The sequence below is a fragment of the Lonchura striata genome, chromosome 8, assembly GCF_050655825.1.
Source record: "Lonchura striata isolate lonStrDom1 chromosome 8, ASM5065582v1, whole genome shotgun sequence".
NCBI lineage: Eukaryota > Metazoa > Chordata > Aves > Passeriformes > Estrildidae > Lonchura > Lonchura striata.
In genome coordinates this window covers 17,834,279-17,861,821 of record NC_140710.1, presented here as the reverse complement: position 1 = coordinate 17,861,821, position 27,543 = coordinate 17,834,279, and the positions used below count along the sequence as shown (strand labels likewise).

The following is a 27,543-nucleotide window of genomic DNA, read 5'->3' as shown; positions in this document are numbered from 1 at the left end:
CAAATTAATAATTATCAAACAGATCTGTGCCCTTTTCATTTACCTTCTTCAGCTGGAAGGTGTTCATTCAGCTTTGTGTACATCAAATTACAAGAATGCCTCAAACCATCTTCAGAAAGTGTTTGCACAGTATGAACAGTGGGATTACCAAAGTCAGAGAGCTATTCTCCTCCTGCCAAATTCCTTTCTTTTACATGATCTAGAGTGTTTCCATGAAAAATCCTGCAGCAAGAACTCCTCAGTTACTCCTCAACATTAAATGTTCTTCTCAGTTATTAAAAAAAAAAAAAAAAAAAAAAAACCAAAACACAAAAGGAGGAAGGGAGAAAGCAACCTTTTATCTTGATCTTGACATTAATCACCTATTCAACGTAAACACACATGGAGTGTAAAGCCCAAGTTCGTTAAAATGGGCCTAATTTTCTACTGTTACTAATTATTTCTCCTTGTTTTTCTTCCATTGAACTATAGACAAAATACCACTGCCCATTAAGCAGCAAGAGTCAATTCAACTATTCCTGGACTCCTAGGCTTGAAATTTTGTTCTAGAGCCGCTCTTGTACTGTGTCCTTCTGAATTAACAGACAGGAGACTTTTCATAATGCTGAAAATGAACCATGGTTAAACAAGAACTCGAACACTTCAGTAATCCCTGCTTTGGATGGGGTGCAATAATAACTGCTCTGTCAAAACCTCCTATGCTGGAAATTTTGTTTGGTCCCTGGTTTACATTGGTGACAAACATCAGTTTCACTTATCATGACAAATGATAGCTAGTCATGGTGTTTATGGCACACTGATGTCATACTGGTAGGCACAGTATAACGCAATCCAAACAGAACAGAAGAAAACCACATTTTGGGCTTTGGGAAGAATCAATGTGTCCTGTTAACAGACTAGATCAAGACAAGAAAATACAGCTGAGCTAATAATATGCTGCATGACAGCAATTCCTGTAGCTGCTAATGCTGCCATGGCAGAACTTCTGGCCTGCCTTTTGTAACTCTTTATTCACAGCAGCTTACATCTCAAAAGAAAAACCAGCAGCAAGCAGCCAAAAATTTCCTCCTACAACTAGACTTTCCTCTATTACAAAAGCTAAAAAAATACATTCCAAAAATATTTATAAATCCAAATGTTTGTAACACTGGTTGAATTGCAAGAATTTTTGAAGCTACTGATTTTTTAAAAGTCCGAATTTATAACCTTAAATACTGAAATGAGCAGGTACTATTAAGAAATAATCATATTTTACACAATTATCCATTCCTATCTATTTCATAATAGCCTAACATTGCATACATATAGCCAAGAGTATTCACAGTTACAGGACTACCACAGTGCATTTCCACACTTAGGATTTAACTTTTAAGGATCGACATGGGTCACTGAGCTACTTGGGATGGCAATAAGAGTTTGGAGGATACCTAGAGACTGGGATGCTGGGCAGAGGATGTCAACAAAGGAGCACCTAAAGCTGTGTTCATCCCACAGCCCCGTCCTGCCCTGCCTCCCCTCCAGCCACACTGCTCACTGCTCCCAGACCCATCCACACAGCTGCTCCCCAGAGCAGAACAGGATCTGACCTGCCTTTTAACCAAAAGCAGAGAGGTTTTACCAGCTCCTGCTCCCAGCCCAAATCCACGGCAGGGCCCAGCCAGCTGCAATGGCCTCGGATGCTGTTGGGTCCCATAAACACTATTGATATTTCTAAAACACTTTCAAGCACGAGGGGAAAAAACATTACCATCCATTAATGTTTAGCCTAACGACGATTGTGGGAGAGGAGCAAATATTTCTTTCTAAGAGGTGTGTTGCCATGGGGGCAGCTGCAGGACGCCGTTTGCTGGCGGGCTGCGCGGAGGCGCAGGTGCTGCGCCGGGCAGCGCTCGGCACCCGGGACAGCAGCACCCAACAGGAGGAGGCTGCCGCAGCCTCCCAGCGAGGAGGGTGGGGAAAGCAGCACCAACTCCCAAAAATTACTGCAATTTACGCTCGGGCAGCTCTGACCTACTTTGTAAGTAGCGAGTTATCTCGTGAATTTGCTCAAAATAGCAGATCATTCAGTGTGAAGGGATGAAAAACAAAATCCACCATTTCCACTGCAGGAGAGCCACCAAAATGAGACAACTCCATGCTTGTCACTGCAGCTGTAGCTCCTTTCTCGGAGGCAGTAAACAGATGACCAGTCAATCCCTGGCTGCAGCCGAAGCCTGCAGCCCTCTGCGAGCTGGGCACGGGCGAGCTGGCTGGGCGCAGGCACCCCGCGCTGCGGCCGAGCGCTCCCCTCCCTGCAGGGCTCCACTGCAGCATTGGGCAGCTTCCAAAAGGGAAGTTACCCACATTTTAGTTACGAGTCGGCCTACAAACTTCTCCTCAAAGCTTATTTGTCCTTCCAAAGGACATATGCATAGACTTGGTAAAAAGCAAACAAGAAAATTTAATTAATACTAACCCTATGACCTTTTTGTTTTGCTCTTAACAAATTGTTCCTTGATCTTTTCTGGATGATTAAATTTTTTTTTTTGCCTCCGTACATGCAATTAATTTTGTTTTCAGGTTTATATTATGGAGATATTAAACACAGTGCATACATACATGAGCATGTTCAGCTAGTATTCAGATGGAGGCATGGGAGAGTTCCTTTAAAAAAAAATCAGTATTTCAATCCAATCATAACAGAAACCAAATCTTCAAACATTGGAGTACAATGCAGCTACCCTAGAGAATAGATATTTGGTTTTCTGACCAGCAGTAAATTCGTAATTGAACAGCTGCAGAAAAGAGAGGAAATAAACATACAGCAAATTAGTTTTCAAGCCCATCTTCACTGAAAATTTCTACTGTATTGTGCTTTTGATCACAACATGATAAACAGAGTTCCTCCCTTCCTTCTCTGCCCCTCTACAAAACAAATTAGAGTGGTCTATAGAAGTTTAACCTATTGTATTGCATAATACCTCACTCACAGAAGCAAATTAGGCACAGAGTAGCTCAAGAACTGAATCTATTCACGACTCTAAGGAGTGTCAGATCCCAAGCAGTAATTAATTTATTAAACAGATACAATCCTTTTTCAAACATTTTTTTCACTACATTTTGCTTAAAAATAGTAACTTTTTCTTGTAGTTTTTGGTCGTTTTGGATTTTTTAAGTGCCTCTGTCATTATCAGCATTGCAAACAATGTATCAATCAAAAGAACAAAGCAAAATTTCAATTATTCTTATTTTAAAAGTGCCAACTCTGTTTCTAGATTTTCAGAGAGAATGGAGGAATGCATAAAAATATGAATTTAATTCATATATATGTATCTGCACCTATTTATATTGATATAATCTACTGCTGAAGTCATAAATGTTTAAATCCATCTACTGCATTTGTTCATTTCCCATTTTCAGGAAAAAAAGTGAAAGGAGCTTCTTTACTACAGGACGAAGAAAAATGCTCTAATACCAAAAGATCCAATTAAAATAATATGGTGATTTGTTTCAGCAGGATTTCACACATACAAGAGAAATGCTAACCCTTGGGAGAATGTTCTCAGCTCATTTAACAATATATGTTTCCTCTGATATGAAAACTTTAGCTTTTGCATTATAACATCATTGCTAACAAGGCACATGTATATATCGCATAAGTAGATGGGAACACGAATGTGGGAGGAATTGTAATAGCTCTTTATCCATCCTGCACTCCTCTCAGGATTGACTTGCATCTGTTGTTTGCTCACCTGGGTAGCTTTTTCCTCTCCACACATTTAAAACACACACTCAAAAAAGGCTCTGTACTCTGAAAGACAAGAAGTAGTAAAAAACTAAGATACACTAGTTAAGAAAAAAAAAAAATATGAAGGGAATCAAAGGAAGAATTTATTCCAGTGCTAAGACTACCAAGACATTTCAAAGGGCAGCTGGCATACAGCTTTCTCCACCAGCCAGAAGCCAATCTGCCCCCAGAGCACAGCGAGTTCTGGGACACCTTGGGAAGGGGCTGGGCAGGGCTGCACAGGTGCCAGTCATCCCTGGGCTTCCGTCTGCAGCCAGGGACAGCAGCAAACTGAAATCTGCAACTCAGGAGGTGCAGTTCTTACCCACACAGTCTTAATGGTATTGAAATAGAAAAGCCAAAATTATTAGGTCATTAGAAGTTTACTTCCCATTTTTGTGTACCTGGAAAGAAACTCTGCTTGGAGATGAGCTTTTTATTTTTTAACTCGTTTTTATGAATCAGTTAAAGATAGTCAGGACTAGTATCTGATGTCACTGAGCAATTTCTAACACCTGCATATTTTAACATCGCAATAAATTCACATTCTGAATTTTCCTGTTTATGCCAGCATCTAATTTTCTCCATTTGTAAGAGAAAGTTCAAACTTGACAAGTAAAGCCATTAATAAAGGAAGATTTAATTTTGTAGATCACTTTCCCCTGACTATCAGCACACAAATACTCCTACCTAACCATGAGGACAAATGTAAAACTAAGATCTGAAACATCAAATCCCTAAAAGAATTTAGGCAATAATCTCAAATTACAGATACAGTCCTACAGTCAAAATGTCAAAATTATGTCCAAACAATTCAGGGTAGAAACATGAATGATGTGATTAGGAATTTCATAAAGCCTGCATAAGGGACAGCTCTCTAGGAAAAAGCTGGTCTCCAAATACTTTTTTTCTGCAATACAGTACTTGTAAGTCTAGAACTAAAACTTGCACATGCCTTGTATATTTGATTGACTCCACAAGGTTTTCATCTAAATTCAAAATATAACTGTGTTTAGATATATTTGAACATTTTATTGCATTTAGTTATGAGAGATGAATTTTTCCTGAGAGAACCTAGGGCACACAACATTGCCAGCTCATTCCAAACAAGTTAATTCTGAAATGGGCTTGAATCAATAACACAAAACAGGCAGTAAAGCCAATTTTTACGGTAGTCATGGTTTCATAAAATAATATCAAGGCAGTCAGATTGTAAGCTCCCTGCATCTCAAATATAATTTGCAACCATCTCTAAGCACAAAGAGGAAATAGACAGACGGAAGACATAGATAAAAACAAATGATAGATAGATGAAACAAAAGGAACTGGAGGTAAAGAAAGAATGCAGAGTAGTTGCCATTCAACACAGCGTGAAAAAAAGCCAAACAAGTGCAGCATGTAAGTAATTCAAGGCAAATAGAATGTTTTTCTTCATTTAGGCTTTAAAATTGTTATGAAAAGGCTCTTTTTTCACTCTATCTGTAAGACATAGGCAGACAGGGGATGAATATATAAATATGTTGCTGCAATACATGGCTTTTAATGAAAATGGATTTTTAATGATCCCAAAAGCTACATTTCTGTCTGACTTGCTCCATTTCCAGACAATCAGCATGAAGTATGCACAGCAAATGCACTGGTTTTGCACGTCCTTCACCAAATCCCAGGATAAGCAAGCGCCCAAGCACTGTGAAAACCAAAGTTGCCATTATGCAGAGCAGATACAGAGAAGCTGAACGTCCTTCACTGCTTTTATTGAACTTTCAAGGGCTCCGTGACACTGCTGTGCCTTCTCCCACAGCAGACCCCAGTGTGGGTTACCTTGTACTCTATATGCATAAATAAAGGATGATGCATGGCAATGTGCCTTGCTGTTGTTCTCTGCCTCAAGGACACTTGTTAAAAGTGTGCCATTCCTCCCACTCCCCCAAGCAGGTACATTGTGTTGAAGTGTTCCATGTAAAACTCTGAGCACACAAATACCAGAGGATTTAGTTCACAAATGAAGAAAAGTCACAAGGAGGAAAGAGGCTGATGCAGTCCATAGCCTTCTTGCTATCTGAACACAGTGAATTCCTCTTTCCAATGTCAAAGTTCCCCTTTCAGTCAGTAATAAACAAAAAATGCACTGAATAATGTACAAAAATGTACCAGTTAGTATAAATACAATTTTTTCCTGTTTTTTCATGTAGGCAATAACATATTTTTTAGATTTCAGCATCATCATAGAATACAGGAACATTTTCATCACTTTATCACAATCCATGAAGTTTTATCTACAAATATTTTCTGTAAGGGAGGTCCATTGATTAGGAAACTGTAATATAGTTGTCATAAAACCAAGCATTTAAAATGGGCTTGGACTCCTGTATTCACTTCATATTCAATGCTTCAAGGTAAGCTTTGTGCAACCTATGTTACTTGGACAAAAACATCTCCATATTTATTTCCTGTGTTATTATTTTTGCTTGTTTGAAATAATAGAAGACAGAAGGAATCCAAAAATAGGACACTGATGAAAAAGATAATGACCGAGAGGTGCCACACAATCAGTTAACAAATGCTCCTATCCATGAATGAGCCAGAGGGCACAGCCTTTTGAAGGGCTCCACAGAATCAACTATTTACATCACCTAACAAACAACAAAAAAGACCCCCAAAACCCCATTTGATTGGCACTTTCAAATTCATCCTTTTTTCCATTTTTTGTGCTCTCCTGACTCAGAGTGTCTTCCAATTAATATTTACCAAATGGTTTCTCCCTTCTTCATTTAAATCAGTTCAAAAACTGCACCTGTTTCATGAGACCTATGTGTGCTTCTGGCAGCTGATATTTGAGGAAAAACAAAGAGAACTTAAAAATCCTAACTAACTACATTAAAATGTAATCAAGAAAGAGAAAGCTAAGAGTAGCTCTGCCAGTACAAGACACCAGCAAGGCATGTGGGGGTACCCCAGGGACACAGGTGGGTAAATGTGTGGTGCATAGCCTGGGAAGGACCCCACATGTCTCATGCCATCAAATGTGCCTGAAATGCAGCAACAGCACACAGCAGTTACTGAGTGCCCTGGAGACACCATGCTTGCCTCATTCCTCTAGAAAATAAGGCAAAAAACCCATTGCAATAGTGCCACAAAACAACAAAATCAAGCTACAGTACTCAAAGCCAGAGCTCATTTTAAACAATAACATGTGGGAAGAGATTTGAAAACAAAAAGCAGCCACTGTGCACGACAGCCAGAGGATGCTATCAAAGCCAAGACACAGACAGCTAAAGTCATTTGCCAATGTACAGATTCACTCCAAGCTTCACTTAAAGCCATCGCTGCTTCTACAGAGTACAGGGAAGGAACCAGATTTGCCCTAAAAGGCTGTACAGGGTTCTTTTACATATACTTTTGCTAATACATAACAAAGTACTTTATACAGCACTTTTGTTGCTTCTATTTAGCAGTTCTCCCACATTATCTAGATGAGAGACAATTGCACAATGGCAGGTAAATCTTGTTAGAAAGTATCCTAAATGAGAGGGAAGAGCTTGCCTCTAAAATACACAGAAAAGATCACAGGTCTGTGGTGTATGCTGAGGTATTTGCCTGGGATTCTTTAAAGATAATTTGGTGAGGAAGAGACTTGCAGCTTTTTGAAGCAGTTTCCTTCAGTACTGCCAAATTTCAAATTACTTTTCTTTTCCTGGCAGCTGTTAAGGAACTGATGTTACTGGAGCAGATGACCAGCCATAGGAGTGTCTTCTATGGCAGTCAGCAGAGTCCCATGCCCACAGGAGTTTGGTGGATGTGTCCAGCTGCTGGTCCAAAAGCAGGAATTGTGACATGACCCTGAATGTTAGAGGTTCATGCACATTTCTGCATTATTGCAGAGATCCCTCTATTCCAGAGTACCCTTAACAGGGTCTAGGTCACTTCTGTACCACAGCTCATACAAATTAGCTTCCTGCATATTCCTGTCAAGCTAATGGACAAAATTCAAAGAATGTACAACCTTAGAGGCATTTTAATGTGTTATTTTCAACTGCCTTATTTAAATTGTATCCTTTTTTTAAAGCAACATCTTATATCCTTGAGTCATATTTGTTAATTCCCTATTAAAATGCACCCCCTTTCTCACTAATAGAGTGTTTTAAATTATGCTCACACATTTTTATATTCCTACTCACTATTAATCAAAACCATAATTCCCATAAACTTAAGCACAGGTTGCATTCCAGATGCAGACAGTTCACATATTCTGTATGTTTTACACGTATTTAAAAGAATGCAAGTTCAGCAATATTTAATCAGTCTAAGATTAAAGTTTATTTACACTGACTTCAGGTACTTTTGAAAGTGAAAGACCCAACAGTTATCTCAGTGGTGACTAGTTCAGTCTTTTTGCAGTCTCAGATATGCTACTGTCATCCACATGCCCAAATGTAAAGGAATGCCAGCAATATCAAATGAAATCTGTTTTGTTAGTTAGATTTTCCTACCAGTGTTAATGCAGCTCTTCAATGCCTGATCTCATTTTGAAAAATCTTACTATCTCCTTTTTATTTTCAAAATGCTTCTTATTCCCCTGTTGCTGAGAAAACTTGGCTGTGTTTATAAACTCTCTTATTAAATGTTTTCAAAGCTAAGCAAGGTAGCAAAAAGAAAATTCTTCCTCCTAGCTTTCATCTATATTTGTCTTTGAAATTATGTAAATATATTGGCTGTACATTTGGGCATTTTTGATAAAGAATATTTAGACAATAACATGAATAAAGTTTTTTTCAATCTTTAAAACCCTGCTCTCATAAATACCTGTAAAAACAGTCTCATTTAAGTCCTAGAAAGATGCTGCAGTACAACCTACCTGAATAACACTTATAACACTTTTAGGGAAATAAGATGAGGTTCTGGATTTCCAGCTTCAATAAGGCAGAAAACTTCATAATCATAATCCAAAGAATCCTTACTAGTTCTTGAAGGTTTTTTTAATACTTTTTTAAGAGGTTGACAGAGTAGTAGTTAGATGCATAAATAAGATATTTTAATTACAATCTAACAAAATCAAGACTGTAACCATGATTCATTTTTTTTAATAACCTTAGTTCTTCAAGACTCCAGTCCTAATGGGGCAATCATGCATCACTGTTGTGTTCCAGCAGAACTATTAGGCTCTGTGCTGTGCTAGTGTAATTGCAGTCTAATGGTTTACACTATCATAATGGTACTAAATATTTTACTAAACAAAGTAAAATATCTAAAAATTATTTAAATTGTTCCAGCTTTAAGATCGTACATCAAAGAAAGAACTTTTCCTTTCTTTCTGAATTGAGAGTAACAAAGATGTCAAAATTAGTTTCTTGTTTCTCCTAATAAAGTGGTTAAAACATAACATTAGAAGCAGGGTTTAAAAATTACAGTGAAAAATTACTTAGTAAAACATGAAAAATATTAAAATATTTTGAGGCATTTTGATGCTCTGCTTCAGCAGGCTGGCACAGCTTAAACTGTCAGATTAGCAAAGGATATAGGAATACTCTATTCAGAATCTAACTTGGATTTTTAAATCAGAATTTCTGATTATTTACTTAACAAAATTTTAATAAAAATCCCTCTCTGTGCAAGTGTAGCAAATCACAAGCTATCTAAGCACGAGATAACATCATTATGGTGCAGCTGTGGTCAGTACCAGCAGCAGAGCAGCTGAGCTGGCAGCAAACCCAGCAGAGCCTCCCTCCCCAGAGCTGAGCCTGGCAGGAGCAGAGTGACCTGACCCCACCTCGGCACGTGCCCACTCACCAAGTAACTCCACGCACTAAGTCACACTAATTCTGCAAGCAGGGACAAGCAGTACAGGTAAGGATTTGGTAAATCCTGCCATTAACACACCAGAGTAGCCCCAGCTGCACCCTGCAATAGCTGCTGCCTTGCTCCTTGGACAAAGCCAAAAATATCTGTAACTCCAAAAGGGGCACTGAAGTTAGTACTAAAAGTGCTGAAAGGTTCTAGGATTGCCTTCAGAACTCCAGAAATTGATTTTTAAAAATCTACTTTGCCTAAAACCAATTTATACTTAATTCCATTCACTATTTTTATTTTTAAAAACCTTTACTTTTTTACTTCTACCTTAATGTTTTTCAAACACTATTTTCTTGGAAAATAAATTTTCTTTTTCCCAAAAATCAGGACTTTTTTCATGAAAGGTTTTTGAATTTGGACTAGGACACAAGGGTTTTTTTTTCAAAAATTTTGTTTACTACTAGTATTTTCTACAACAGTGGTTTGCTTAAAAAAGAAAAAAAAAATAAAGAGAGCAAAAACATGTTTTTGCTATCTAGAGAACATTTTATACAGCTCATAACTCCTTGATTTAGGGACTGCCAAGATCTAGATCACTTTGTACCTGGAGAATAAATTAGTTCTTTTAAAACAGAATAAAATAAATTTTTCTTCTACCTGGCACAGGAACTTTTTTAAAAACATGAAATAGAATTAATTCAGTAATTTGGTATTAAATAATATTTGAGCTCACACCAAGGTACTAATAACAAGAACTAATTATTGCCCATCCTGTAAGTGAGAATCTGTAGCTTTCTACTATTGATGACACATTCTCTTTCTAGCCATGCTCTGCTCTGGTGAAGTGAAGAAGCACCTCACCAGTAAACACTCTTAAAAGACTCAATATCTGCACTATGCTAAAAAAAAGAAACAAAACCATAAACCAAAAAATAACCCCAGCATTTGTTAAAGAAAAAATGCTACTTAAACCAAATTTCTCCAGTAAAATTTTCTATTTTGCCAAAAAGCATTGAAAATGCACTTAGGGCTTTTATTTCTCATTTAAATTATGAAATATTTATTTTTAAAAATACAGATACAAAAAAAAAAAAAACCAGGGTAGAAAATCTATGTTCTAAAGATCTCTAGGATTTATTGATACAGTATACACACCTAACTTGTTACTCTTAGATAATTACCTAACACAATATTCTACTTACAAGGAGAGGTTTAATTTTAATTTACAGTTTAATTGTCCTACTTAAAGTAAGCCTGTCGCCTGTGTCACTTTGTGGCTCATAACTGTAATCCTCTTTTAATTATTTACTTCAAGGGAGCATTTTAATTATAGACATTACTATGCGTGTAGAGCAACTTACACTCAAAGGCAGTGAAAATTTATACAGTAGAGTGCTCACCTGAATCTCCACTGGCCACAGCTCCACGTGCAGTGGCTCAGCTGCAGAGCTGAACTTAGGCTGCCGAGAGATGCTCTTCACTTCTCTGGCCTAGGACCACATTTGGGGTGCCTGAAAACAGGCAGGAGCACCAGGGCACAGAGAGCTTGGATTACAACTGCAAGGCTCCCAGCTGAAATATAAATGAGATTATAACAACTTGTCACATCTACATTTGACCCTGCAAATAACCTTTGGACCAGGGAGTGGACACACAGCATTGGCTCCGGGGTGAGGCCACCACTGTGCTCCATTTCTGTGCTGATCAGTAATGGAGTGACAGAGCATGAGCTTTCCTCTGATTGATTTCCTGAAATTTGAGCAACCAGTGATTTATGGGTTTCCTAAGATAGGGGCTCTCTATCAGCTTTTATTTAATAGCCATCACTTGACCAATATTCTATGAAATAATCTAGTATCTATGCAAACTAGGTATATTTTTAGCTTTCAAAATATCACATTGCAACAAGCTCCATCATTTAAAAATTTAAAAAAAAAAAAAAGATAAAAATAAAAGAAAAAAACACTGCTTTGTGTTTGCTTCAAATTTGCGGGTTTGTGTGCTATTGCTGGGTCATCTTTACAGAAATTTTAACTTCCAAGGCAGACATTTCATCATCACACAAGTGGCACTATGCAACTTACCTGCTCTGGACCAAGGAATATTTTTCATTGCTTGAAGTCCCAATAGGCAACTTCAAAACAAACTGAAAATACTTTAATTTTTAACATATTTGGCACAATAGGATTCATTTCTCTGCAGGTACATCCAACCAGAAGGGATGGTAAAGGATGCCTTGTCCCCAGGCTTGCCAGCAGGTGACTAGGGCTGTCTGCCTGGGGCAGATGGGGACAAGGGGCTGTCCAGCCTCCTGTTCTACATACTGAAAATATGTGGCAGAGTGAAAGAGCCCAGGTCCTGCAGAAGTCCCTTTTTTACCAATAAAACACTTCCAGGATTTGTGGTGTCCCTGATTTACTCCTGACTCGCACATCTTGCTTAATGCCCAGGCAGTCCCATGGGCAGCCAGCGGTGTTTCCAACTGGGATCCTTCCCTCTTAGAGAAGCTCCTTCTGCAAACTCCCTCCTACACAGGAGGAGACACCAAAGCACTGTCTCCCTCCCAGGAGACAAGAGTGCTGCCAGGATTTCTGAGGGGTACAGGTCTCCAGCACATCCAGCAGTGCAGACAGGAGACATTGGGCACGTGGGAACTGCAGGCCTCCTGTGTCTGAGGTAAGTGCCTCTCACTTCATTATTAACAACCTCCATATCTTCATAAGATGCTTATCTTTTTCAATAAACAGAAAGAGTTACTGAAGGTTTTGTCTGGTGCTTTTCTTTTTTTTTTTTAATACTGGGATGAATCCAAAGATTCCTTTCTTTAGTATCTACCTTTCTTCAGTGATGAATGTTTTTTCATGAGCAGTGTCATTACATACAATTTTTATCATCTAGATTGTTCTATTTTATTCAGCAACCTAGAAAAAATTTCCTCTTTCTCTTTCTAAAGAAGTAACCTTCAACCTACAATTTGTCTGCTGCTTCTTACAGTATCCTCAGCACAGCCATGGCCCCTAACAACTGAGGGCATTCAGCACCTTCCAGCACAGAGTATATCACATTTCACATCTGAAATTGCTTACCTCATCAGTCACTAAGGGCCCAGTTTGGAAGTCATTAAAAATAATGAGAATGCTGGCACTTCTCCCAGCAATAATGGCATTGGGTTCTGTGTTGCTTTTATACTTTAAGACATTTGTATACATCCACAAATCATTTAACTCTTATCTTTGTACTAGCTTAATGAAACTAATGGCAGCTGAAACTATGTGGGTTTTATTCTACTTTTTATTTAAATAAGCTTCTGCCCACTCCATCATAAAACAACACAAACACTTACACAGCATATTGCATCACAAAAGCCCCAAAGTATTTACCAGGATCACTATAACCATCACTAAAATGCACGCACTTCTCAGTCAATAAACACTTCAGCTGACAATACAGCCACAAGAGAGTTTTCGGAAGGAAAGCTGAAGAGCAACAAATCCAATTTTCCCAAAATAAATTTAGAACCAGAGTCTTGCATTTTCCTCTCCATCTGGATCTACTATAGCCTTTCCCACCTATGACCATGCAAAAAAACCCCAACTCCATATTAACTCACTGAGTAGCAACATCACTCCTTCAGGGTCCATATCTTACAAACTTCGACAGGATAACGAGCCCTCAGGAACACGCTCCAGGCCAGCACTAAATGCACCCTTAGAATTTCAACTAATCATTGGGAAACACACATTAATGCATATTAAAACTGTAAAATATTCACCCTTAATACTCAAGGTCTAGCTTAGGGCCAATATAAAATTTCTCACCACTACACCTTTCCTGATAGGAACATGCACAATTTACATGGTTTGAAATAAATAAGAATAATACAAATATGGGAAAAAAATCTCACCTTCTTTAGATGTGTGCTTATTTGCTCCAGGCATACATTCGAACTGTACATTTAAAAAAAAAACCTGTCATGAGAACAAACGCTAAAGTTACAAATCCAGCATTTCTGCATAGGAAGTGTGATATTTCAAACTCACAGAAATTAATGACAGTTTCTAGAATGACTCATACATTTTGACATCACCTGCTCACAGATAAGGTATCTCTAAGATGCAAAGGACTTGAACTCCAGTCACCCTAGAAGTCCATCCACAGTGTGAAAAATCCAAAGATCTGGACTGCTGCTGAAAGCTCTATCTTGTCAAAAATCAGTAGAGTTTAGTATGACTAAATGGACTGATTTACTTAGGTGGGAGCATAAAGAAAAGGTAGATGTAAGTCAAATAGTAATATTTCTAACCAGTAATAAAACTACAAGTACCAAGTGTAATAAAAAAGTTCCCCAAATGCTTCATAAGGTAAACTTTAAAGGTGTTTTGATGTTATTATCAGTATATGTGAAAATCTGAAAAACATTACCACTGCACAGAAGTTAATCTAAAAGCCCATTTTGTAAGGTTATTAAAAAAATATTTTTAAGGCTGTTAAAAGTTTAATACCTTTGCAAAGTATTTTCTTTGCATTTATTTTTAAGTGCTGGATAAAGTCTGCTTTTAGAACACATATTGCTTAATGCACCCTTTAGTTGGTGTAGCACTTTTAATTTCAAAATATTTTAAGCCATGTTACAAATACCCTACCAAGGTACAAAAAAAAAAAAAAAAGAAATCACCCAGCCATCCTTAACAGTAACTAGAATATCATTCATTTGATTTCTTTTATATATTAGATCAAGGAATGAAATGACAGCAAACTAGCTTTATAATTATCAATCTAGTTTGAAATTATCTACCACATATAATCCACAGAACTACTAGTACAAGCTACACAATTTAAGCAATAGGTGCAAATGCTCAGGCATCATGAGTGATCCCACCATTTAAAAAGATGAAAACATCCTTATGCAGCACAAGTAAGTGAAGAAGAACGTAAAAACTGATTTGAAGATAATATTGAACAGCAAAGACAAATAACATTGTGGCAATTTTATTAGAATAGACATGTTTTTAGAATATTTGGTGAAATTTTATATTTGATTTTTTCCTGCAGTGAGTGGCAAAATGAAGGTAGTAGTTTTCAGATACCAAAAACCTGCCTGTGGCTCATCATCCAATTAATTGATATGAGTAAATTAGCTGAATCAAGCTAAATGACAGCTGGTTGCTCCATGAAAGCTAGTAGTATATCACAGTAAGAGGCTTTCAGAAAATTAGATCAGTGCAAAGGTCTTTCCTTTTGAATCTTAGAAACACATTAAAAGGCATTTCTATCTTCACTTTCAGAAAAATAAGCATTTAAGAAAGGGATGACAAGGTATTCATATTCAGAAACTCACTGAGAAGATTACAGGTGTTACAGTAGCAGTGGAGATTTTTGTTGCAAAAGCACAACAGAATTTTTCATCCAGATCCTCTTCCATGAAATGGATAAGATCTCTCATACCCATTATCTCAGATGTCTCTCTCCTATCTTCCTCAAGGAAAGAGAAGACACCTTGATTGCTCTGTTCTTCCATCCCCTCTTACTACTGCACCTGCTGCACCCGTTTGAAAATATCCTGCCATCCCAGGTGCTCTTTTGCACTGAGACAGGAGTGACACTCAGGACAGCTCAACCAATCTTGTTAGTCTCTTATGAAATTACATGGGATCACTGCTTTTTAAGGCCTTATAAGAATCTTGCTTTGGCTTTGTGCAAATGTAGGATAGTACAGGGGATGGTACAGAACTTAAAAAACACAGCTGAACAACTAGGGAGAATTGAATCTGGATTCATTACACTGGGAGCAGAGTTAGAGATTTAGTGCCAGCTAACGCAGAAAAAACCTATAAACAACCCCCCTTCTCTTCGGATCTAAGCATCAATGCTGACTAAACTGCAGGATTAAAATCTGCTCTTAGGAAAAATAATCACATATAAGCTCCAATTAAACTCCTAAGTGTGAACTCTGCTGCAATGGGGACTACACACTCTCAGGCTGCACAGAAGTTCCATTATGTGAAAAAGAAAAAAGCACAGCTTTTCTTACCACTGAGATGCTTCTCACACTTTTTCATTTTAGTGGTGGTGTTTTCCACTTTCCTCCCTCCTGTCACCTCAGACAATGATAGCTCAAGTGGACAATACAAGCAGAGGGGACACTTCTATTCATCACACTCCTCCCTCATTTTTTTGTTTTTGTTGCTGTAGTTTTACACGCATCAAAATGAGAATTTGCCCGAGATACTGCCTGCATGAAAAAGTCTGTGTCACTTAGAGATTCTGAGCAACAGGTATTCATTGATGGATTTCAAGTAGATCCTGAAGTGGCAGCCAGGACTTTACAGCTGAGGGAGCTGAGGCTGTTTAGTCTGGAGAAAAGGAGGGAAACCTTATCACTCTCTAAAACTGCCTGAAAAGAGACTGCAGCAAGGTGGGGGCCAGTTCTGGAAAAGAAGCAATAGCACGAGAGGAAATGCCTCCATTTGCACCATGTGAGGTTTAGACTGGATATTAGGAAAAAATTCCTCACTGAAAGGGTCGCCAAGCACAGGAACAGGCTGCCCAAGGAAGCGGTTGTGTCACCATCCCTGGAGGGATTTAAAAGGTGTGTAGATACAGCATTCAGGGGATTGTTTAGTGGTGGCCTTGGCGGTGTTGGGTTAATGGTCAGACCTGAGAGGACTTCTCTATCCTAATGTGATTCTGTGATTCTACCTTCCCAAAATATTGTACAGAAAAAAATCAAGACTCTGATTTTCTCATTCAAAAATTAGCTAAGAAAAGGTTTAACCCTGGAGACATTTTCAGAAAATTAGTTCAGAGCCTTTGCACAATTTAATCAGAAGAAGTTTTAAACTCTGATTGTGCAATTAAACACAATATACTCTTGCAGCTGCCATTTATCACACTGCTACCATTTCAAGTAATCTGGCCAAAAGAACTGTCTGGTACCTAGGAGTGAAGAAATGGAAAGGATAATGTTCTGTAGGAAAGCAGGTCTATCCAACATTTTACAGTGCTAAAAATACCCTCAGGATTTGTTCTGATACCTTGTAATTATGCACACATATCCTGATTTATGGTGCATGTCTCCCAGCTAAAAGTAGTATGCACTCTGTTTCGTAACTTGCCCTATTTATGTGTAAAATACTCTAGTCTATAATGCCATAAAAGAGAGGACAGGCTCATTGCACATGTTGCTATCGCTTTTATATGAGCATAGGCATAATCTAATGATCCTTTTCAACTAAGGATAAATATGCACAATTTAGCCTTAAACATATTCAGTGTCAGATCATTTCAACTGCTGCCTTTGAGAAATATGCCTGTGATGTTACAGATCTCTGCTGTCCAGCCTCCTCCTCAAGACTGTAGAGAGTGCGGCAAAGGAGACAAATATATCCAAACTGGAAAAGGGACAAAAAACATTGGCAGCTGTGCATCAAGACACATATCTGCTTCAAGCCAAAGCTGTGAATTCATGTTCCACAACCTTCCCCTGCTTCTCTCCACCTTCACATGACCCTACTCTCTCACTGACCACTTATGTAATTAATGAAGAAAAGAGAATCCATCTTGTCCAGGTAAGTACTAGCAAAGAGAGAGGTGGTTGATAGAAAAATTAAAAAGTATTTTACCTGTAACAATTACTGGACATATCCTAACTACTAGGTATATGCAGGTCCATTTCAAAAGAAGAAAGGGCAACCTGGCTTAGACAAGGAGATCTGATTTTCATTCCCCAAGTCTGCTCTGCAATGCTCACACAACAACTGGCACGTGGCTGAAATCCTCTCTTCGGAGACAGAGAGCAAAGGAGTTACCCAACATTTATTTGCTAGCGGGTTATTTAATTTTCTTGGGTTTGTGTTGGTTTGGGTTCCCTTTTTTTAATTATCCACCAATTTCAAAAAAGGGGAACACATTTACAGATTTAATGTTTTGATGTGTTTCTGCCCACCTTTTACATACTAATCTTTAAAAAAGGAAATGTGGTAAGTGCAAAGGAGTGGCCTTAGCTGTAGTCTGTGTAAGGAAGAGCTGGAATTTGCATGTGCTAACAAGGGATTCAAAGGCCATAGCAGGGAGAAGGGTCTTCAAATTACTGCAGCTGGGGTCATTAAAGATCTGACTGCTTGTTTTTTCCTAACATATCTTAAATTTGGTTGACTGTTATTATTATTATTATTAATTCACACCTTTTGCACAAAGGAGAAGGTTTGCAGTGTTAAAATAATTTTGAAAAAGGACTCAGTCAACATAAGGTCCAGTTTATCCATTAAATAAGTCCATGTTTTTGCTGACTACTTTTTAAAAAACTATTTAACTTGTAGACTGAATTCAAGCCTTATTTCATTTCACAACACAGCTTAAATTCTGTGTTTGTCAGTTTGGACAACTCTGTACCTATTTCCTACTTGTATGGATACAATTAAATATGTACTAATGTACCAATAATGAACTTGCATTATTAACAATCACTGCAATATAATTAGCAATTCCCAGAAAAGGATACAACCCAAACCTGAAACGTTCATAATATTATTTTCATTTATTTATTTTTGTATTTAACTAAATCTACTACACATCCTTTATGTTCTTCTCAGTGGTAGTTCCACCAAGTTTTTTACATTACAATAGAACTATTTTTTTCCTATTCAGATTCAAGTAAGTTTTTCATCTCATTCTGGAATTGGTGCATCAATTAAGATGTGGATCAAAAGAATATTTTCCCTCACACGTGCAGAAACCACAAAATGTATGGAAAAGGAGCAGCCTAGAGAAAGGCTTAAGGAGTTCTCATGCTTTTTCAGCAGGTTCACATAGATAGCTATGCAGTCAATTTTATGAATATCCTAACCAAATAAACCAAGTGACACTTGTCTTTAATAGCCTCTCTAAGGAACATCTAATCTGCATACATCTCACTTTCCATACTTTAAACTTTTTTTTTTTAAATCAAAGCAGGTTTGCTTTTCATGACCTCTTTTATGAACCCTTTATGAATAGTTCCACTGTCCATGTTTATTAGCTTTTTCCTTCTCTTTTCTCTTTCTTTTTTTTAAAGGATATCTGATTTCCTTCCAAAATAAGATGATTTTTCTTGTCACCCCACTATTTTTTTAGTGTTCCCTATTTCAAAAGGCTTATATATTTAAACAAGTAAGGGCTCTGGTGCACCATCATGCACCAGATGTAGCCTAGAAATAATTTTATTCACCCAAATTCAATTAGGTGCTGAGACAGTAAGGAGCAAAACTAGATTCCTTAAGACAGAACCCAACATTTTAATGAAAATCAACACCTCCCTCCCTCTATGTGTGAGCTCTCTGATTATTAATCTTGATACATGGGAAGATGAACACTGGACAGGGTGAACGACTAGACAGTGCCTCTGCAGCCAATGTGCTGAACAGAATGAACTGAGTGCAGGAAAACAAGATTGTAACTTTTAAATTTTAATTGTCTCAGAGAACTAAACCATTAAAATAAAGTTATTATCAACACACTGCCAAAAAACCATTAAACCAGGTGCAGAATAACATCTTTTAAAAATAAAATAAAATAATTAGAAGATAGAAGCAAACAGACTATTCATAAAAGCAGACAAGAGAGCTTAGGTTTTTTTAGTTGTCATGCAATTTTCTTACAGGATTCTCATAAGAAGAGGAGAAATGAACCAAGAAATTCTTGAACTATTTCTTTACATGGAACGAAGGAGATATCACAGAAATGACTGCACATATAGATAATTTTAAAACTTTCCTTGGTGCATCTGAAAACCCAACTACAAATAAGGAAAGTAGAAGCAAACTTAAGCAGTGAAGCTATAGTACGCACCTTAACAGCCTAAAAATAACCAGTGAAAGCTTCTACAGTAAATTGAATACACAAAATAAGCTATCACCATGTCAAAACCTAATATTTTTACAGTGATATTCTATAAGAAAAGTCAAAATAACAAATGCCCCAATTCAGAAAATTAGAGACTGTAATGGCATTACTACTTTCTAGCCATCTGGATCCACAGACATATTTAATACTGCTAAGAACTAGGGCCTAAACTGAAACCAGAAGGACAAAAGAGAGAACGATGGACATAAGTGAGTCATTTAGCCTCAACAGCCCAAAACTGTCAGGAATCTACCATTTTTAGCTTGTAAGATAGAACATGTATTTAGCATCTGAAAAGTCTGGATTTTGTAATAAGCACCAGACTCAATCTTAATGTGCAGAGGATACAGCCTCTTTGTAAGGCATTCAATAACATCATACTTGATCATATAAGAAGAGCCATTTAGACTTCACATATTGAGCAATGGCTCATCTACAAAATATCAGTGTATAGAAAAAGCAAAAGAACACATTACAAAAGAATATCCAGTCCCCCTGATAAGACTTTAAAGCAATATATAATATACCCTGGATTAATATCATATTAATAGCTGTGGCAAACTTATACCCTTCCCATTTCAATAGTCTGAGCCAAATAGGGAATGCATCTGACTATCTTTTCAGTAATTCTGCTTTTTAAGTGTTACATTGAACCAGGTCAAGCAGAACCCAAGATACTTTATTTCAAGGCTATTTCAACAGTTAGAGCTGCAATTTAAATAGAAAGCGAGTGGTACTGTTCTCTGTACTTTAAACTATTTTAATAGTTTAAATAAATGAAAGTTATTGAAACTAGTTTTAAGAAACGAACTTGAATCATGCACAAATGTGCTGTTTCAATACAGAATAAGATCAAGAGTACAGAAATGAATTACATTAAAAAGCAAAATTATGCTAAATCAGACAAAGAATTGAAACTCCAATACATCACAGATGATTCTCCACTAGCACATGTTTCCACCCAGAATACACCTATTGCACACAGAAAGCAGAAAATGAAAAGAAATGCTAATCCATGCAACAATGCTGCTTCACAGAAGCAGTGAAGGGCTTCAGTTGGGTCCTTAAAAGCAGGCATTGGGGCAAAATGAGATACAGCAAAGGGAGTAGGCAAGTGACTCAAAGATAGGTTCCCACCTTCTTCTCTACCCTGCTGTCCACACTCCAGGAAATAGACACCTTTAGCATCACCAAAGTACATGTAGGAAAATATATTTGAGAAACTAAGGCACTAGAGGTTACATGGTGGTGCTTCAAAGCATGTTTTTTCTAAGATCATTCTCTCACTCTCGTTTCTATTTCTTTTTATAGACACAGACCCATGAAGGAAAGACCTTGCTGACTGAAGCAGTTTCTCTACTGAAATGTGCTATTGGCATAGAGCGATATTAAATTAGAATAGAAAGCTTAGAAGTTACCTTCACTTAAATACAAAAGCATACACGTACTCCACTCAGAGTGGAAGAGCAAACAAACAGAAAATAAAAGTGCCCATAAAAGCAATTATCTTCCTTAGCTGCAATAAGTCATGTTCACACAGACATTGCCTAGTGCTCCCAGGCCAGACCAGCTCATCGCTGCATGGGAGGAACAGAAAGAGCTGGTAAGCCAAGCTCCCTTGTGCCAGCAGTGCTCAGGGAGCCTGAGGAGCTGCAGAGCCCCCAGGCAGTGCCCACTGCCTGGCACCACACAGCAGAGCCACATGTCCAGAGCCCCTCCAGCACACCCCTGGAGAGCATGAGCCTACAGCAAACCTTGGCCACAGATCCACCACAGATTTCAGTCTCAGGCACCCATATTTTATACTTCAAAAGAGAACTTTAAGCCTCACAATCTACATCAACTAACCATGGGAATGCTAAGGCTTTTATCACAAATGCTTAGGAGGTCTCAAAACTTCCTCATCCAGCAGGCATGCCCAAAAACATCTCAATTTCAGCAGGTTGGAAATTCACATCTTTGAGGCTTAAGCTTCATTAGGAACTGCAAAGAGCTACTCCCACAAATATTTTGCCTGAGGATATCAGTCCCACAGGCAGGCAGTACTTTTACCTAGAGAGGTTCTAGCAAAGACCTTCCTCAAAATCAATTGTCATCATCACTGTGACTAATCCTGCACTCTTCCCAATAGCCCTTCTCAGCCTGTATGTACAGAAATCAATTATCTATTCCAGGAAAGTGCATTGAACACAAAAGGTGGGGCAAGGACCCAATGACCAGATGTTGCAATTACTTGTGCCCTGCTGTATAGTCCCCTTACAAACCCAAACCTAGCTTCACTTGCAGCTCATTCTGTGTCTGGAGTGAAGGAAGAGGAACAATTATACTATCTCAAATCATCATTATTGTTTCAATGATTGCATTAGCATTCTCAAAGCATAAACCGCCCACAAAACATTTGAGGCAGACATCTAATGATGGATTTTCCCAACAGAGAAAGCAATTCCTCTAAGCAATAAAACAGTCTGTGAGGAATCCTGCAGTCATAAATCTAGTATTTCTCATTACAGAATTTACATCAGCCACGAAGTGATTACTTCTGAAATTACAAACCCTTGTGGGCAGAAATATTAGTGGGTTACCAATTGCCATTCTCATGAGTCATGAGAAAAGTAGCTCAAGCCATAATAGCAAAATATCAAAAGAATTAATTGTCTTATTAAAGACAGAAAGTTTAGGGCAAGTATCTAGGCATCAAAATACAAAGGTCAGCAGTAAGTTCCCATCTGAACTTTCAAAGGTTACCAAGGAATATCCAAGCAATACAGGTTTGTCACAACTTTTCAACGTATCTCCACAAAAGCAGTATTTAGACCCTTCAAACCTCCCCAGCATTTCCCACATGGGAGCATGTAATGTGCAGAAAGGAAAAGAGAGGGAGGGAGAGAAGAGGGGAAGCATGCAAGGCCTTCCACTCTTGCAGAGCACAGGTTCTCAGTTCCCCAGGGCAGTCCTGGCTCCCAGCTGTGCCCAGTGCCGGAGGCACGCGGATGTGCAGCACGCGGGCAGGTCCCAAGCCACAGCAGCGGAGGGGCAAGGGACTAAGGGGGACCATGCAGGGACAATTTTGCCCAGCTCGCTTGATGCTGAAACACATATATCCCAGGACTTGTCAGGGAGCTGACATGTCCCTCTGTTTGAGGATAACTATCCCACAAAAATACTTTTTCCTTCCCTAGGTGCTGTGACCTAGCAGCAACCCAAAGGGCTTCAAGGATCATTGGGATTAAACCAAACACCTTTTATTAGAAAAAGCATGTCCTCCAACACCGTGCTTGGGACAAGATAAATGTCATATATTCCTTGAGGAAAACTAAGATACTGCACAAGCACCTTAAACACAGGACTGATCATTCTACTGAGTGAATAGAATAAGATAAAATCTGTTTAACTCATATGAACTCATACTTCACATACATTAATAAACGTTTCTAGTTTAACTGCAGAGAAAGCAGAAGAGAGATGTTTTCAAGAAGACATACTCAATTGTAAAATACATTTTCACACAGATAGTTAAACACAGGATATTGGTTTTGACTGCTCACAGAAATGGAGGGAAAGGGGAAACAAAACAAAAGAGGAAACAGGGGAAAAGGGAACCATAGTTAAAAGCAAAGAACTGTAAAAGTGCATTCTCTCCACTTAACAAGGCAACTGCTCCAGTGACAGGCAGAAGACTGACCTTGACCAAGTCCCATGGCAGACGAAACTTTGCTGTAGAGCACTGGCTCCATGCCCTGCCGTTAGGCTCAGCTATTTAGTGGTAAGAGGCAGGCCAGGTAGGAGCAGAGAGGCAGGTCCCCTCCTGGGCAGCAGCAGTGGAGAGTGATGTCAGTTCAGAGGCCAGGTGGGATGCTCAGCTGAAGACAAGGCAGGTCCCAGCCACAGCACAAGCCCCTTTCAAACAACCTGGGCAATTCACAGGATGTTGTTCAGCATGCTGAATAATGAGGATTTGGAGCTGGCTCTTCTTCCTGGAGACTCTGGGGGCTTGACTGAGCCCAGCTGCACACACAGAAGAGTGGCCTCATCTCTCCACAGTCCTGTGAATAGGTATAGTATTTTATTTTTACTACAAGCCTCATCACTGGCTATGGTGCTACTTGCCTTATACAGCATGGTGTAAAAATTATTACAAGCAAGGTAACGGTAGCAAAAAAGCCTAAATACATGCTTGCAAAAGAAATTAAGTTTTATTACCAAAAAAAATTTAAATAATTAATCATACAATTTATTATCTCATCTTTGCCATATCTCATGCACTTCATTTTAGCTATTCCTGGAGTAATCTGATCACATACTCCATGTTTATGAAAAAATTATTTATAAACTATTTTTATTCCTTATAATGGAATGAAAAAAATATTCAACATGCTCATGCTTTTTGCCCTAATAATATATTTGAAATTTATAGGGTTGTAAGATAGTATCACACTCTGGCATTAGCTTTTTGATCTTTGATCTATTGGTGCCACTTTAGTAGATGATAATGTCTTACCAGTTCAAAATACTGGCTTAGTAAAAAACATACTTCAGTGTTCCCATAATGCATTTTACCACAAAGGGTAAATATATATTTCCTGTTTATTTTCTATTTCACTAGATATTCATATAGGGAATTGTTCTTGTAGCTGGTTCTACATCCACCACTACCCATAGTGTCACTTGTTCACAATTCATTACAAAAATGCCTTTTTTGGGAAGAAAAATCAAAACACTGTTACCTAGAGATGAATAAAAATTAATAGGCATATTATGCATAATTCAGCTTCAGGTCTCATATTCAAAACCATCACGAGTCAAATTTACTCTAATCTGGGGCTGAGCTCTACTGACCAGCAGAGAGGGGCAAGTATTCTCCTTCCTGCTGGGGAAGATGCTCCACTCCTTATGTGATCAGCAGCTTGCAGAACTCATAATCCAGATAACTCCAGATCATTTTTTTCCTTTTATTTCCTTACTACTCTTAGGTAATTATGAAACACATTTCATTACAACCCCAAACCAGAAAATTTCTACTTTTTACAGGGCAAATGTATTTTCAGGTGCAGCCAAGCTACTTTCCCTGCACTGTTAATCCAATGGGACATGACATCACCCATGATCATGATCAGTCATCTCCACATGAAATTGCTTTCTGCCTCTTTTAAAAAGATGCTTAAAGATGAAAAATTATTTTTGATATTAAAGTTAAAACACTTCATCTTGAAACTGTCAAAATGAAAACTTCCAATTTCCTGGATTGTTTATTAAAATCTCAAAATAGTTTTCCTATTTCTCAAAGCCTGATCTGGCAGGGAAAGAACTTAGAAGCAAAACTGTTCACTAGATTAAAATATAGTTCTCATACATTCCCACTCATTCCCCAGTCTGATGAAAAATAAATATATATATTCTCTTGGATTTTTGGGAACACACTAGCAAACATGTGGTGATCACACCATTTCACTCCAAATCTTTCTGAATCCCTTTTGAGTATTTTCAGTACCAATTTTAATGAAGAATTGAGATTGATAATAAACTATTAAAATTAATTAGAGTAATTAGCCAGGACAGGGAAATTCACAGAAGCATATTTTTCCAGAGAACAAATATCCACTTTCACACAATGAATTCCCCTACAAGAGGCTGAGCTAACACCAACAGCACCTGGCCCACTGCACAACTGGTCAATCTTCAGATTGCAGTCATGAGACCAAGTTGTGAAATTAATCTCTTACACCAAATTGAACAATGAACTTCAGCTGAAAGACTTCTTGCCATATTGCCAGAGCATGAATCCTGTGCCTACAGCATCTTCAGTGCAAACTCACCCTGCAAGTGTCTTCCTGCAGGGTCCTCTGGTCATACTTCAGGGCATAGTTCACACCTGGCAATTTAAACACGCCTCCTCCAAATTCTGTTGTTGCCAATCTGATTTATAAGCCACCTTATTAGGAGGTACATGAAAGGTGAACAAAGAGGTGCTGCTGCTTTGTTTTCAAGGATGAAGCACAATTTACAGGTTGCTTTCACATGGGCTTTTTCAGGGATCTCTCCTCAAGCTTGTGAAACAAAAATTTCCTAAACAGTCTAGAAATAGAATGGAGATGTGAATGTGCTTACTGGAAATATTTATTTTCTTTAAACCCCCAAAAACTTAAAAACAATGAAACACTGCAACAGGAATTTATAGACTAAGTAACTGGGTGCTAGATACAAAACCAGATTTTTTATTTTTTTTTTAATGAAGTGATTCACATGGAACAGAAGATGTAGGAAGAGGGAAAGGATTTTATATATATACATATATATAGATGTGGTCTGGGCTGATTGTCATAAATCAGAATAAAAGCTTTTGGGGTTATACTGAATAACTGAATTGTCAAATACTGAATTGTCAAAATTTAGGACTAATCCAAAATTCTTGTAGCAGTCAAAAACCCATATTAGAAATTATTAGGAAAGGAACAGGGAACAGAAGTTATTTTAGTATATCTGCATAAAACTATAATATCTGCTGTTTGAATTCTTTTGTGTATTTCCACTTTGCCACATACTTCAGCTAGAAGCTGTAAGAGGAAAGATAAAAGGTGGGAAACAAATTCTGTCTGCACTATGATGAGACAGACCACAACGCCTCAGCCAGGGCAAAGACAACAGAGGTGATGATAGACATGCATTCAATGGCAGGTGACAGAGACAGTGGGAGGGAAATCACTGCTCACCATCTCTTCCAGCACTAGGGTCAAAAAGAGAAACTGGTGATATCAAGAGATGCCACTTCATCCACTGAATAAGTAAACTGAGGGAACTGTCCGCTGGGAGAATCAGGTGATAAAGATTCATCTGATCTGGGGAAGTCTGGAGAAAATGTATCAAAAGCTGTTACATGTGAAGATGTCCTTCTGGCTGAGGAAGTCCCGAGCAAGCTGTAAGACCCTCCCACAGTCTTTGCTGGGGGGTCTTGTAACACGTACCAGAGAGGTAATCCTACACTCCTGAAATATTCTTTGCAGTTTCTTAGGTATCATCTATTCAAGACAGAGACCAACAAAGCCAGACATACCAGGGTTTTTTTAGAGTGAACATTTTTGTAATTTATTTTTAGAGTGAACATTTTTGTAATTAGTTTTGCTAATTACAAAAATGTTCACCCTTCCTCTTACTTCCCAAGAGTAAATAAAACCTTTCATTATAAAACCCACTGCTGTGAGGCTGATGCTCTGGCTTTGGGAAGTTCAACCTGCTTTGGAAAGGGAAGGCAAAGGACATCAGCAAACAGAAAATATGGGTAATCAGGAATGGAGATAGCAGGCTGGTGAAGCCCTGGTATCCTCACACTCACAAGCTCCAGAAAAGGAGCCTCAGATGGTCACAGCACAGTGCTTCACTGCAGCTCTTGGCATGGCTGCCCAGGAGCAGACTGGGTAGGAGTTGTTCTCACTGGTGCTCTTTGAGGGAAGTTATATCAAGTTAGTTTAGACAGTAACATTCACCAACAGAAACATGTAAGTAGCCCAGTTGTTTTTGCTGAAAGGAAGAGGTGGGATATGAAATGGGCTACCAACAGTGTATGAAATATATATGAAAATATTTGGAAGCATATTCTTTTGGTTTTACCTCAGATAATGTTTTCATAAACATTTGAGTGTCTTGCACACTAAAAAGGAGGTACAGATATAAATTTTATTTGTCTGACAGTGAAAGCTTGAAAGCATTTTGGATCATGAAGGCATTTACACTTTGATTTCTTGAAAAATAATTTAATGGTACCAGCTAGAGAGTGTGACAAAATAGATGTATTAGTTGAAAAAAAATGTTATTCTTCCCAGATAAGAATACTATTACAAAATTTTCCCAGTGAGAAATTTTAAAAACTGGCATGGGGTTGTTGGTTGGATTTTATTGCTAGTGAAATATATGTTGTTGTGTCATGTCATAAACAGAAAACTGAAGCACCCTTTTTAAATCCTCAGCACTGCTGACACTTCCAACAAGTACTTCCGTATTGCTTTTGGTCTTATCTGTTTCTAACAGACAGCCTCATGCCTTGGAAATCTGACCTGAAAGAAAAATTCAGCCCCAAGTATCTGCTGTCAATTGTGCAGAAAATAGGAGATGACAGCAAA

At 38.1% G+C, this 27,543-nt stretch overlaps 1 protein-coding gene across 1 annotated transcript in view; it reads right to left on the bottom strand.

The window, feature by feature from the left end:
- Positions 1-27,543, bottom strand: part of LOC116183123 (uncharacterized) — a 196,296-nt gene that overhangs the window by 59,617 nt on the left and 109,136 nt on the right. Inside the window, exons 4-6 of the mRNA XM_085586534.1 lie at positions 23,115-23,475; positions 13,458-13,521; positions 10,954-11,125 (exon numbers count right to left, since the gene is read on the bottom strand). The gene's annotated coding sequence lies outside the window, so the exon portion shown is untranslated. The remainder of the gene's footprint in view (positions 1-10,953; positions 11,126-13,457; positions 13,522-23,114; positions 23,476-27,543) is intronic.